Below are 15,602 nucleotides of genomic sequence, written 5' to 3'. Positions count from 1 at the left end.
GCTGCATCAGAATTTTGACTGGACCTACCGTATATTAAGCTGATCTTTCCCTTCACCATACCTGTAACTACAGCACTATATTCTGCACCGTATCCTTTCCTTTTCCCCTCTGTACTCTATGAACAGTATGCTTTGTTTGTCTAGTACATAAGAAACAATACTTTTCACTGTATCCTAGTACATGCAACACTAATAAATTAAATCAAATATTGATGATGTATTCTCTCAGTAACAATACCTTTTGTATTTTGTTGAATTTTGTCGTGTTTACTTCATTACATGGGTAAGATAGCACAGATGCCACATACAGTGGAGATATTATAGAACATAGAACAGTACAGCACAGAGCAGGCCCTTCGGCCCACGATGTTGTGCCGAGCTTTATCTGAAACCAAGATCAAGCTATCCCACTCCCTATCATCCTGGTGTGCTCCATGTGCCTATCCAATAACCGCTTAAATGTTCCTAAAGTGTCTGACTCCACTATCACTGCAGGCAGTCCATTCCACACCCCAACCACTCTCTGCGTAAACTTAGAATCTATATATAAAATGTATTGTGTCAATTTATTTTAAATAAATCTCCCTTCCTCCACTTCCAAAATGTGATTTCAAACTATTTGACACATTTGGGATTGAGGCACGTATGTGTAACCCCTGGATGGTGAGTTGGGAGGAGGTGAAAGTGCAGCTGTTACATCTCCTGCACTTGCAGGAGAAGCTGCCTTGGGAAGTTTATAAGTTCTTTATTTCTAAAATAAGCATATTGTAGAAAGGCTCTGACTCGTGTGTGGTCTCAGTGTGTGACTGCCTCACTGACATTCTGTTTTCACTGACTGTCGATAAGTCGAAGTTGCTGCCGACTGTATTCTCTCTTTGGAAAGCTGGATTGAAAATGTAATGTTTGACAGGGTTTATATCAAATCCCCTGATAGTTATATTAGCCCACCATCAAATAAAACATGTTCTAATATTCTGTGTCAGTGACGTTCTGGATAAAAACAGTCATCAAAGTAGATTAAACACATTCCACTTTGTTAAACGAAGTGAATGAGATGCTGGTGGTCTTTGGTTTCGGGTTTTACTCATTTTATTGGAAACTGCTCATTTCATAAAGCATTTTTATATTTAGTAAATAGGTGCAGACGGTTATTGGTTCAGACGGGGGAGCAGGAAAAAAACTCACATAATTCTGATCTTCATTGTGTGTGAATTTACATTCAAAACCCATTGATAACCTCACTGCACAATCAGCTCTGACCAGGGCTTCCATATGTTGTCACTGAGCATTAAGCAGCAAAAGGAGTGGCACAGCAGTTATGCCACACAGCTCCAGGGACCCGTGTTCAAATCCAGCTTGGGTGACTGTCTGTCTGTCATGCTCTCCCCATGTCAGTGTGGATTCTCTTTGGGTGCTCTGGTTTCCTCCTACAGTCCAAAGATGTGCAGGTTAGATGGATTAGCCATGGTAATGTGTGGGGTTGGAGGGATAGAGCAGACGAGAGGGTCTGGGTGAGATACTCTGTCAGAGAGTCAATGCAGGCTCGATAGGCCGAATAGCCTCTTCTGAACTGCAGGGATTCCATGATTCTATGAACAGTATTTAAAATTTGAACATGGACAAACGTATCTCAACTTCCAATGTGGCATATGTGATTTGCGAGTGAGTTCACAGTACCTGGCTGTTAAATTCCTGAGCTGTGCACTCAGGATCTTTCCCCACACTGCCTGAAATACATACAAAAGTGTCACTCAGCAGAGTGAGGAGATTTTATGTGTCGCCAAGAGCTTACAAGGCTCACATTGCTACAAAATGCTTCAGTTCAGTCCCAGGGAGACAGCTCCTCCAAATATCACCCACCCAGACAACACATCAACAACCGTCCTTCCTCATAGAGTTTGATAGCACAAAAGGAAGCCTTTCAGCCAATCATGTCTGCACTGGCCATCAAACACCAATCCATTCCAATCCCATCACCCAGCACTTCACTTGGTCTGTACCCTTTTATGCAATAGCATTTCAGGTGTTCATCTAAATGCGTCTTAAATGTGGTGAGGGTGCCTGCTTGCACCACCCTGAGGTCTAAGAGGACATGAGAGGAGGTGAGAGAAACTAGAGTAAGATTTGAGTTCAGAGCTAAGACAAAGGGGAACCTTAAAGAAGATTTTGTCGAGTCAATTAGCTTGCTGCCTCAAAGCGCCAGGGACCCAGGTTCAATTCCTGGCTTGAGTCACTGTCTGTGCGGAGTTTGCATGTTCTCCCCAGGTCTCCATGTGTTTCCTCTGGGTGCTCCAGTTTCCTCCCACAGGCCAAAGATAGATGTGCAGGTCAGGTTGATTGGCTATGCTAAATTGCCCCTTGGCATCCCAAGATGTGTAGCTTAGGTGCAGTAGGCAAGGAAAATGTGCATGGGGTTATTGGGACAGGATGGGGGAAGGGGGGGGGAGGTGGTGGCAAAGGGAGCTGTGTAATATGTTCTGGAGCGGCACGGTAGCACAGTGATTAGCACTGCTGCTTCACAGCTCCAGGGTCCCGGGTTCGATTCCCGGCTCGGGTCACTGTCTGTGTGGAGTTTGCACATTCTCCTCGTGTCTGCGTGGGTTTCCTCCGGGTGCTCCGGTTTCCTCCCACAGTCCAAAGATGTGCGGGTTAGGTTGATTGGCCAGGTTAAAAATTGCCCCGTAGAGTCCTGGGATGCGTAGGTTAGAGGGATTAGTGGGTAAATATGTGGGGGTAGGGCCTGGGTGGGATTGTGGTCGGTGCAGACTCGATGGGCCGAATGGCCTCCTTCTGCACTGTCGGGTTTCTATTCTATTCTATTCTATTCTTTCAGAGAGTTGGTGCAGACTTGCTGGGCCAAATGGCCTCCTTCTGCACCAGAAGAATCCTATGGAGTATGGAAAGGGAGGGAAGCAGCAGAGGCAGCTGATTGGATTGTCTCAAACTGAGCAACAAAGAAGATCATGAGTTTCTCCTCCTTGAGCATTTGTGGGAGGTGAAGATGGAGGAAGAACAAGGGGAGCTATTTCAAAAGGAACCAAAGGAGAAAATGTTGGAAAATCTCAGCAGGTCTGGCAGCATCTGTAAGGAGAGAAAAGAGCTGATGTTTTGAGTCCAGATGACCCTTTGTCAAAGCTGGTGTTTTGAGCTTTGACAAAAGGGTCGTCTGGACTTGAAACATCAGCTCTTTTCTCTCCTTACAGATGCTGCCAGACCTGCTGAGATTTTCCAGCATTTTCTCTTTTGGTTTCAGATTCTAGCATCCGCAGTAATTTGCTTTTATCCATATATTTGAAAAGGAATTCATTTATGTTGATGTTATTGAAAAGATTCAATGCACAGTATTGAACACAAAGCTAATTTATTTGACTTTTATCCAGAATATTAACCCCTATAACTGGGTTGGATTTCATCAACTCCAGCAGAAACAGACCTAATGAACACATTTAAGTCCTGAATGTGATTAACAGTAGAATCCGATCACTATGGTTAATTGTGGATTCGTTGGTGTTTCAGAAGGTTGGATGACTGAGAGAATCCCTGGCCACAATCAGAGCAGGTGAATGGCCTCTCCCCAGTGTGAATTCGCTGATGTACAGTGAGGTTATATGATTGTCTGAACCCAGTCCCACAGTGTCTGCATCTGAATGGCCTCTCGTCAGTGTGAGCACATTGATGGCGCATCAGTACACCAGATCTTTTAAAGCACTTCCCACAGTCTGAGCATTTAAAAGGTCTCTCATCAGTGTGAACACGTTGGTGTGTCAGCAGGTAAGATGAAGCAGTGAATCCTTTCCCACATTCGGAGCAGGTGAATGGTCTCTCCCCAGTGTGAACTCGCTGGTGTGACAGCAGTTTGGATGACTGAGTGAATCCCTTCCCACATTCGGTGCAGGTGAATTGTCTCTTCCCAGTGTGAATTTGCTGGTGTGTCAGCAAGTGGGAGGACCTAACGAACCCCTTCTCACACTCAGAGCAGGAGAATGGTCTCTCCCCAGTGTGACTACGACGATGGATTTCCAGTTTGGATGGGTAACGGAATCCCTTCCCACAGTCCACACATTTCCACGGTTTCTCCATGGAGTGACTGCACTAACGTTTCGACAGGCTGAAGCCTTGTCCACACGCAGAACACATGTACAGTTTCTCTCCACTGTGAATGGAGCTTTTCAGTTCTGTGTTCAAAATCTGACGATATTCAGGTTAGGATGCATTCAGCGGCTGTCAGACTTTGATGCGATGATGAGGTTGTTTCCTGACTGTAAATCCTCCCCTCCCGATACTCTGTGGAAAGAATTTAAAACAGAAAAAAAGGAGTGAGAGAGAACCTAGAGAAACAAAAAGGCAGGTTGTGAAATTGAGCTGAATGAACCTGGGAATGGGTGGGACCGGCACAAGGTGAAAGTGACCCTGGCAGCTGTCGCCATGTCCACACTGGATGCACATCATTGCCAACTGGAGCTACCTCCACACTGGATGCACATCATTGCCAACTGGAGCCACCTCTACACTGGATGCACACATTGCCAACTGGAGCCTCCTCCACACTGGATACACACATTGCCAACTGGAGCCTCCTCCACACTGGATACACACATTGCCAACTGGAGCCTCCTCCACACTGGATGCACACATTGCCAGCTGGAGCCTCCTCCACACTGGAAGCACATCATTGCCAGCTGGAGCCTCCTCCACACTGGATGCACATCATTGCCAACTGGAGCCACCTCCACACTGGATGCACACATTGCCAACTGGAGCCTCCTCCACACTGGATGCACACATTGCCAGCTGGAGCCTCCTCCACACTGGATGCACACATTGCCAGCTGGAGCCTCCTCCACACTGGATGCACACATTGCCAGCTGGAGCCTCCTCCACACTGGATGCACACATTGCCAGCTGGAGCCTCCTCCACACTGGATGCACACATTGCCAGCTGGAGCCTCCTCCACACTGGATGCACACATTGCCAACTGGAGCCTGCAGCCTGGGACTGGGAAAAGGGATGAAGGAGAAAAGGTAACAAAGCCCCAGAGGGACTGGGCTCCCTGCGCATGCGCCCTGCTGCCCATTGCCCCGGGAAAGATGGCGGCCGTTAACCCGGGATGAACAAAAGTGTCGGCGGCGCCTCCCGCGGGACCCGGGACTTTGGGATTCGGGCTCTGAGGCATGAGCATGTTTTACTAATGAGTTTCCCCGCTCCCCCGGCCCCACAAGACGGTTCCATTTCTTCCCCAGCCCCATTCCTCTCCAGTTGCTTCTCACCTGATGTTGATCGAACAGACCGACACCCGGACCGCGCATGCTCCAATCACAGCATTTCCCCCACGCCTGCGCAGTCTCTCCCTATAGTGAGGATAGAGCACTTTCTGACCCGCGGAGAATGATGGGTAATCACTCTACCATTAAATGGCAATTTTGGTAATGATGTTTTCTGATCCGTTTGCGATTGCATCCAATGATCTAGATATACAATTATCATTTTTTCTTCAAAAACTGCACTTAATTAGTTATCTGCCATAGTGCTGTCCTAGATATGATCAACTTTAACCTGGTGTTGTTAAACTCCTTACTATGATCAACAGCAGCAGCTACATTAGAAACTAACCCTATAGTTAAATGTGAGCCCATTCAGGAATTGCTAGCTCAAGTGATTGAATTAATGAATCTTATCTAACACACAACATTAAAGCAGCCTCTCACCAGTCAGAATGCACTGACCATGTAACAAATAGAGTCATAGAGGTTTACAGCATGGAAACAGGCCCTTCGGCCCAACTTGTCCATGCTGGCCTTTTTTGAAACCCCTAAGATAATCCCAATTGCATGCATTTGGCCCGTATCCCTCTATACCCATTGTACCCATGTAACTATCTAAATGCTTTTTAAAAGACAAAATTGTACCCACCTCTACTACTACCTCTGGCAGCTTGTTGCAGACACTCTGACTCTATGTGATGAAAGAGCTCATTTTATTTTCTGTATTAATCAAATTCTGAAGGGAGTAACCAGTCATGAAACAGATGATTGTACAATTGATGAACCTTGATTAAGTTATAAATAATGAATCAATAATCATATTGGAAAGACTGGATTTTCATTCAAAACTCGTTACGTTGAATTATTGCATGTCTCTCTGTGTGAGAAACAGTAATTTCAGACAAACTGTTCTAATAATGAAGGATCCTAGATAAAGGTCCCAAGGAATGGTACATTATAATGTTTAGTTTGATCCAGTGTCATAGAGTCATAGAGGTTTACTGCATGGAAACAGGCCCTTCAGCCCAACTTGTCCATGCCGCCCTTTTTTTTTAAAAACCCCTAAACTAATCCCAATTGCCCACATTTGGCCCATATCCCTCTATACCCATCGTACCCATGTAGCTTTCTAAATGCTTTTTAAAAGCTAAAATTGAACCCGTCTCTACTACTACCTCTGGCAGCTTGTTCCAGACACTCACCACCCTCTGTGTGAAAAAATTGCCCCTCTGGACACTTTTGTATTTCTCCCCTCTCACCTTAAATAGTGGATAGCGAAGTACTTGAAAGTCAAGAGATTTTAGCTCTTTTGTATTCTTGTCTGATGTACTGAGGTTGGGTGGCCACTGTGCCTAAGAACTAATTGGATTAACCCGAGCAGCAGCTTGAGGTAATTATTCACTGAGGGAAAGCTTGACTCTGACACAGGGAGCTGGCCACTCAGGGGTGAAAAGTCAGGGCTCCGTAATGATTTGTGGCTGGCTGATTACTGAAGACACTCACTCGAGGCAAGAATCACATGTACATCTCAGCAAGTGGGACTGTATCTGAGACAAGAGTCTTGAGAGGGGAACGCTGTGATGGATCAACACCTCGATAAAGTTGCAAAAATCATTGTCTGATTTGATTTGATTTATTATTGTCACATGTATTAGCATATAGTGAAAAGCATTGTTCCTTGTGTGCTATACAAAGAGTACCATACATAGAGAAGGAGAGGATGCAGAATGTAGTGTTGCAGTCATAAGAGTTAGAATAAAGTTTTAGAAGCATCGAACGAGTAGAAGATAGAATTAGAGGGTATGCTGGGCACAGCTTGCAAGAAGTCGCCTCACTGCAGCACCATCTTGGAAGTTTTCCTGAATTGATATGCAAATCTCTTTCCTTTAATAATAATTTTAATGTTAATTTAATGTTGTAAAATTTATTATCCAAAGAATCCTGTCCTGCCTTAATTAAGTCTTGTTTGAACAGACATTTTCTTTTCATGGGGTGTGGGTGTCACTGGCTGGACCAGTATTTTTATTGCCTGTTCCTAATTGCCCTTGAGGTGGTGGTGAGCTGCCTTCCTGAACCGCTGCAGTCCCTGTGGTTTGATGTCCACTCGTAGTGCTGTTAGGGAAGGAATTTACTAAGTCATTCGCAGATTGGGGCGGCTGAGGTTAGTCACGTTACTGATAAGAAAATCAGAATACAATCAGATAACACAGGTGGGAAAGACAAAAAATCTACTCTGATGTGTTTTAATCAAGCTGATTTCACATTTATCCAGAATATTACACTGCAGCCCAGTTCGAGGAGTTATTAACATCAGCAGAAACAAACTCCAACTGTCAGAACTGAAATATAGAAAATTCACTGAACAGCAGGAGGCCATTCAGCCCATCAGGTCTGTGCTGGCTGGAAAAGTACTGTCCAGTTTCACCCTACTTTCCAGCTCTTGATCTGTCCCGCTGTGTTACAGAATCTCAGCTGTGTATCTGAGTTCCTGTTTAATGTGATGAGGGTTTCTGCCTCTCCCGTCCTTTCAGGCAGTGAGTTCCAGATCCCCATCACTCTCCGGGTGAAATGATTCCTCCACGAACCCTCCTAATCCTTCAATCCTTTATTCACTAGATTTGAAAATTGAACAGATTGTAATTATATTAAAAAATCGCCAACTGGCTTCAGCTTTCTGCCACACTGCTTTACTAGACATATACTTTTATAACTGATTAATCTGGTAACGAGAACAGAGCTCAGTACTCCAGCTTGCTCTAACTAGCATTTTATAAATATAAACAAACTATGCTGGGTAACCTCAGCAGGTCTGGCAGCATCTGTGGGGAGAAACAGAGTTAATCTTTTGGATCTAAATGATCCTTCTGCAGAACGTTTTATGAAGCATTTTATAAACATAGAAAATAGGTGGAGTCGGCTATTCGGCCCTTCGAGCCTTCACCACCATTCAATATGATCATGGCAGATCATGCACTTTCAGTATCACAGTCCCACTTTCTCTCCATACCCCTTATGGTCCCTTTAGTCACAAGAGTCACATGCAGCTCCCTCTTGAACATATTTAATGAACTGGCCCCAACAGCTTTCTGTGGTAGAGACTTCCACAGGTTCACAACAAGAAGTTCTTCCTCATCTCAGTCTAAGATTGTAACCCCTAGTTCTGGACTTCCCCAACATTGGGAACATGTTGGGACAGCATCGAGCCTGTCCAGTCCCATCAGGATTTTAAATGTTTCTCTGAGATCCCCTCTCATTCTAAATTCCAGTGAGTAAAAGCCCAGTCGATCCAGTCTCTCTTCATATGTCAGTCCTGCCATTCCAGGAATCAGTCTGGTGAACCTTAGCTGGACTCCCTCAATAGCAAGAATGTCCTTCCTCAGACTAGGAGACCAAAAATGCACACAATACTCAAGGTGTGGCTTTACCAGGGCCCTGTACAACTGAGCAAAACCTCTTTAGTCCCACACTCAAATCCTCTTGCTATGAAGGCCAGCATGCCATTAGCTTTCCTCACTGCCTGCTGTACCTGCATGCCAACCTTCAGCAACTGTCCCACCATGACACCCAGGTCACGATGCACTTCCCCTTTTCCTAAACTGCCACCATTCAGATAATAATCTTTCTTCCTGTTTTTGCCACCAAAGTTGATAACCTCACATTTATCCACATTATATTGCATTTGCCAAGTATCTGCCCACTCAGCCTGTCCAAGCCCCCCTGTAGCCTCTCAGGATCCTCCTCACAGCACACACTGCCACCCAGCTTAGTGTCAGCTGAAAATTGGAGATATTGCATTCAATTCCTTCATCCAAATCATTAATGTATATTATGAACAGCTGGGGTTGCAGCACTGAACCTGCCGGACCCACTAGTCACTGCTTCCCACTCTGAAAAGGATCCATTGACTCCCACTCTCTGCTTCAGTTTGAGCATAATCTCCCTCCTCTTATATACTAGGCTTGGGCCAAATGTCTTCTTGACCACCTGATTGAGACACTGATTAGCCTTGATTGAATGGCAGAGCAGACTCAATGGACTGAATGGCCTAATTCTGCTCCTACATCTTCCGGTCTTATGATCTACCTGTCCAGCCTCCTTCACGGATGCCTGGATGTTGGCTCCAGGTTCTCTCTGATCCTCTATAATTCTCAGCATCATCCCTTTACTGTTCATTCCCTTGTCTTGTCTAATGTCCCAAATTCATTCTCTCTCACTGCTCCAGATCGAATTCCATGTGCCATTTTTCTGCCCATCTGACCAACCCACTGATATCTTCCTGCAGTCCACGGCTTTCTTCTGGACTGTTAAACATAAATACAATTGTTGTTTCATCTGCAAACTGAATCATGAGCCTTACATTTAAGTCTAAGTCATTGATATATACCACAAAACTGTGGAACCTCACTGGCAACCAGACACTATTCAGTCCTGGGTGTGATTCACAGCAGCAATAACAGCAGAATCCAACCCCTGCTGTCGCCTGTGAACTTGCTGGTGTTTCAGCAGGTTGTTTGACTGAGCGAATCCCTTCCCACACATGGAGTAGTTGAACGGCCTTTCCCCAGTGTGAACTCGCCGGTGTTTCAGCAGATTCTGTTTACTTTTAAATCTCTTCTCACAATCAGAACATTCAAAAGGTCTCTGATCAGTGTGAACAAGTTGGTGTGTAGTCAGGTGGGATGACTGAGTGAATCTCTTGCCGCACAGGAGGCAAGTGTACGGTCTCTCCCCAGTGTGAACTCGCCGGTGTATCAGAAGGTCAGATGTATCAATGAATTCCTGACAACACACAGGGCAGGTGAACGGCCTCTCCCCAGTGTGAACTCGATGGTGTCTCAGAAGGTGAGCTAACCGAGTGAATCCCTTCTCACAGAGAGAGCAGGTGAATGGCCTCTCCCCAGTGTGAGTGTGCTGGTGTTTCAGAAGATCCTTTTTGCTTTTAAATGTTTTATCACATTCAGGACAATTGATAGGTCTCTGATCTGTGTGAACAAATCGATGTTTCAGGAGCTGGGATGAACAAGTGAATCCCTTCCCACACACGGAGCAGATGAACGGCCTCTCCCCAGTGTGAGTGCGCTGGTGAATCAGTAAATCCTTTTTACTTTTAAAGTTCTTCTCACAATCAGAACATTTAAATGGTCTCTGATCAGTGTGAACACTTTGGTGTGTCAGGAGGTGGGATGACTGAGTGAATCCCTTACCACACATGTTGCAGATGAATGGCCTCTCCCCAGTGTGAGTGCGTTGGTGAATCAACAAATCCTTTCTGCTTTTAAAGCTCTTCCCACACTCACAACATTTAAACGGTCTCTGATCAGAGTGAACCTGGTGGTGAGTCCGGAGGTTTGATAAAGCATTAAATCCCTTCCCACATTGAAGACAGGTGAATGGCCTCTCACCAGTATGGACATGCTGGTGTGTGTACAGGCTGGATGACTGAGTGAATCCCTTCCCACACACACAGCAGGTGAATGGTCTCTCCCCAGTGTGAATACGTCGATGGGTTTCCAATTCAGACGGGTAATTGAATCCCGTCCCACAGTCCGCACATTTCCACGGTTTCTCCATGATTATTGACAGGCTATCGGGTGTAGGCGGGATGCAGATTTGAGCTCACTATCAGATCAGCCATGATGTTATTAAATGCAGAACTGGCCCGTGGGGCCGAATGGCCTATTGCTGCTCCTTGTTCACATGGTGCAAGTGTCCTCCTGTCTCTCCAGGTTATTTAATCAGTTGAAACCAGGTCCACACAAAGAACACGTGTACGGTGTCTACCTGATGAAAATGTGCTATTTCTTTTCACGCTGTGTGACTGGTTAAAGCTCTGTTCCAGCTGACTGTGGAAAAGTAACTGAGATGTCTGTGTCTCGGGGCTTTTCCAGTCACACTGATGTTGAATAATTTCCCAAAGACAAAATAGGCAAACGTTTCTCCTTCCACATTCCTAGGCCTTTGATATTCAGATCCTGAAGAATCATGTGACACTGTCAGATCCCGAGACGTTTGGTTTGAATCGCCCGTCTGCAGATATTCTGGAAAAGGAGTTTACATTGAATTACTTTGAATACACAAGACACAAACAAGCCGTTCAGTTTAATTCTTTATACTTGACACATCTTCTCCTGTCCCACAGACCTCATCTCAGCCTTTCAGTTGATTTTTCTATTTCTTTTTCTCTTGTGTGTTTCGCACATTTCCTTTTGAAACAATCTCAGCACTTTCCTCAACTCATTTCTATGGTCATTCTAAACCTGTGAGTGAAGAAATTTGTCCTTATTGCTTCTTGGATTTATTGGTAACTATCTTGTATTTATGACTCTTTGTTTATTGATCATTCCTTCTTTTGGACTCTGTCACAAGTGGAACATTCTCTCCACGTTTCCCCTGTCCAAGCCACTAATAATTTGAAAGACTTTTATCAGGTCACTGCTCTATAGGAAAAAACTTCAATCCATTTAACCTTTCCTGAAAGCTGTAATCTCTGTTTACAAAAATCATCGCAGTCAATGCAGAACAGAAATCACAGAGAGACAAACATTCCTCTTGGGGTTGAGTTTTCTGTGTGTAAATTGACAACTTGTAACAATGTGTAAAAGCAGTTTTCAAACATCTATCATAGAATCGGAGAATCCTCAAGGTACAGGAGGAGGCCATTTAGCCCATCGAGTCTGCACCGACAACTATCCCACCATTTCCCGTAATATTTACCTTGTTAATCCTTCTGACACGAAGGGGCAATTGAGCATGGCCAATCCACCTAACCTGCACATCTTTGGACTGTGGGAGGAAACCCACGCAGGCATGGGGAGAATGTGGAAACTCCACACAGACAGTCACTCAAGGCCAGAATTGAACCCAGGTCCCTGGCGCTGTGAGGCAGCAGTGTTAATCACTGTGCAACCGTGCTGCCCCATCTTGCATCTACAAAGCAGCTGTCAATCCACAATAGAAACGCTGAACAGACAATTTTCTTTCCTCCACTCCCAATTTTCTCCCTCCCTCTCCTCTGTCTGGGTTCAGTTCTCCAGCTCCTGTCTGCAGACTGACAATAAAACCAATGGGTTTTAATGGGGGTGTTGGGGCCTCCAACGGGTGTTTGTGAATCCTCCCCGCCCACCTCCCAGGGTTTCCTTCCTTCCCAGAGATCAGAGTCCTCATTGATTTGAGGCCAAAGTGTAACCTCTTACTTATCGTCCCCCTCCCCCATCCTCTGATGTGAACCATCCTCCAGTGGCTGAGCCAGGATGGGGCCGTTAACCTGGGCCTGTTCCCGGGAGGGAGGGAGGGAGAAGCCCCGCAGCTGCAAACCAGGGAGCTGACAATGATTCTGAAAGGTTTGCGGATCCACAAAGTGTTTCAAATCCTCCCTAATGTCCAGCTGCCAGCTTAGTGCTCCCCGGGCCTGTTCCCATGGTAAAGCCGGGGCCTGCGGCCTAGGCCAGAAGTTGGTGCTGTTTCCAGTGCAGCCTTGGTTTCCATTCCTATCCTGTGCTCACAATCTCCTCCCGAACCCTCCCCAACACCATGACTGACACTGAGCATGCTCAGAGCGCACACCCACACCACCTGATGTGGAGGTGCCGGTGTTGGACTGGGTGAGTCACCTGATGAAGGGGCGGCGCTCCGAAAGCTCCTGATTCCAAATAAACCTGTCGGACTTTCACCTGGTGTTGTGACTTCTTACTGTGCACACCACACCTGCGCAGTGCGTTCCCAGGCTCCCCAGCGCCTGATCATCTTTGCGCATGCTCCACTCCCAGCCTGGACCCGCCCCTCATTTACTCCGATTGGTTGGAGGACCAGCCACTCCCGCTCGGTCCTCCAGCCGCGCCCCTCATTCACTCCGATTGGTTGGAGGACCAGCCGCTCGGTCCTTCAGCCCCGCCCCCTCTTCCTATTGGTCCGGAGCTGCCGTCAATCAGTCCCCGGTCATTGTGATGTGGAGCATGCGCAGTGTCATTGCTGTCCTTGGCGCTTGTTTGTCCCGGAGAAGCGGAGTCAGCGTTAGGCGGTGGCTGGGAGGATTTGGAAACACTTTGTGGATCCGCAGGCGGGAAGGAGCTCGAGCCGGCGGGTTTTCAATGGGAATTTTAACTGGCGCGGATCCAGAGCCCGAAAGAAAACCGGAAACATAAATGGATCCGGGCGGTGAGGCTTCATAAACACCCGGTGTCGGTCAGGTGCCGGATCTCGGGGTCAGGGTGACACAGTGGTTAACACTGCTGCTTCACAGCGCCAGGGTCCCGGGTTCAACTCCCAGCCTGGGTCACTGTCTGTGCGGAGTCTGCACGTTCTCCCCATGTCGGCGTGGGTTTCCTCCGGGTGCTCCGGTTTCCTCCCACAGTCTGAAAGACGTGCTGGTTAGGTGCATTGACCCAAACAGGTGCTGGAGTGTGACGACTTGGGGAATTTCACAGTAACTTCATTGCAGTGTTAATGTAAGCCGACTTGTGACACTAATAATTAAACTTTAATCCCTCAATTTGCGAGGCAAAATCCTCAGACGTTAACATCGGCCATCTTTATTAAGGGCAAAACCAAATGGATAATCCTCAGCAAACAAAACATCAGAGATAAAGTTTGTTGTGAAATCAGTGGGTTGTTGTAAAACAGGAGGTCAGAATTATAGCCAACAGCAACTTCTATTTATAATATCATAAATCATCCCAGTGCACTTCACACAGGCGGCACAGTGGTTAACACTGCTGCCTCACAGCGCCAGGATTCAATTCCCGGCTTGGGTCACTGTGTGGAGTTTGCACATTCTCCCCCGTGTGTGTGTGGGTTTCCTTCGGGTACTATGGTTTCCTCCCACAGTCGGAAAGATGTGCTGGTTAGGTGCATTGACCCAAACAGGTGCTGGAGTGTGACGACTAGGGGAATTTCACAGTAACTTCATTGCAGTGTTAATGTAAGTCTTACTTGTGACTGATAAATAAACTTTAAGGAACATTATAAAACAAAGTGAGATTCCCAGATACATCAGGAGATATTAGGACAGATAACCAAAAACTTGGACAAAGAGGTGAGTTTTAAAGAGAGGCTTAAAGGAGGAAAGTGAGGTAGAGACAGAGAGGTGTAGGAAGGGAATTCAGATCCTGGGGCTGAAGAACTGAAGACACAACCACCAGTCATGGAGCAATTACAGTAGGGAATGTACAAGAGCAGCACTGATATCTCAGATGTTTGTGGGAAGATTACAGAGATCAGGAGGGCTGAAGCCATGGAACGATTTGAAAACAAAGATGAGAATTTTACAATCAAGGTATTGCATGACTGGGAGCCAAGGCAAGTCACGGAGGACAGGGGTGATCAGGGACTTGCTGTTAATTAGGAAAGGAGTAGCAGACTTTTGGATGACTTCACATTTCCACAGGTAAAACATCAAGTGCAATGGAATAGTTGAGGTTGGCGGTAACAATGGCCTGAATGAGGGTTTGAGCAGCAGATGCACTGAGGTAGAGCTGAGGTCATGTGATGTTACCGAGGTGGAAATAGGTCGTCCCAGAAACTTGGGATCAAATGGGACACCGAGGTTATGAACAAACCGGCTTAATTTCAGATATTTGCCAGGAAGAGGGAGTGAGTGGATTGCAAAGGAACAAGACTTGGAAGGGGGACCGAAAACAGTGGCTTCAGTACTCTTGATATTTAATTGAGGTTAATTAGTCAGCAGGAAGAGAACCAGAAAGCAGAATGGGCCCTGAGACTGAAACCAGGTTTAACTTAGTTAGAGAGGGCGGTTTAGAGAAACCCCCTTCACAATTTCTCATCAAATCTCGAAACAGTCAGTTCTGGACACAAAGTTAACATCTGCTATTCTGACTCATCGGGTCAGGGTGATTCAGATTAATGTTTTCTCGTGTTATGAATGAAGTGAATCATCAAAAATACCATCTCTAGTTGTACACATTTTTTAAGAGGAAACTGAAATAATTATCTGTCAATTTATTTGGATTTCAGTTCAGGGAGGAGGGAGAGTGTGTGGGATGGGGATCTGCAACTTTGGGGGTTCGAGAGGAAAAAGTTCCAGAGAAACTAGAATTGTCTGTTCAGAACTTCTATCCTGGACTGTCAGTGATGACTTTTATTGATGGTTTTTACAGCTATTAGAAGTTGAGGATTGCAGACGGGAATCTCAAACCAGACATCACATGAAGATCTGACAGAATCACTCGATTCATAGGACCTGGATATCATCGTACTTGGAAAGTGGAAGGAGAAATGTTTGTTTGTTTTGTCTGTGGGAAAAGATTTCAAACATCAGTGTGACTGGAAAAGCACCGAGACACACGCACACCCGAGTGAGAGTGTTCCAGTGAACTGACTGTGGA

At 46.0% G+C, this 15,602-nt stretch overlaps 1 protein-coding gene across 1 annotated transcript in view; it reads left to right on the top strand.

Annotated features, from left to right (window-relative positions):
- LOC144486355 (uncharacterized) overlaps nucleotides 1-15,602 on the top strand; it is a 155,819-nt gene that overhangs the window by 138,190 nt on the left and 2,027 nt on the right. The window lies entirely within an intron of this gene.

This window comes from Mustelus asterias, unplaced genomic scaffold (assembly GCF_964213995.1).
Source record: "Mustelus asterias unplaced genomic scaffold, sMusAst1.hap1.1 HAP1_SCAFFOLD_322, whole genome shotgun sequence".
Classification (NCBI taxonomy): Eukaryota; Metazoa; Chordata; class Chondrichthyes; order Carcharhiniformes; family Triakidae; genus Mustelus; species Mustelus asterias.
This window is presented reverse-complemented; position numbering and strand designations above follow the sequence as displayed.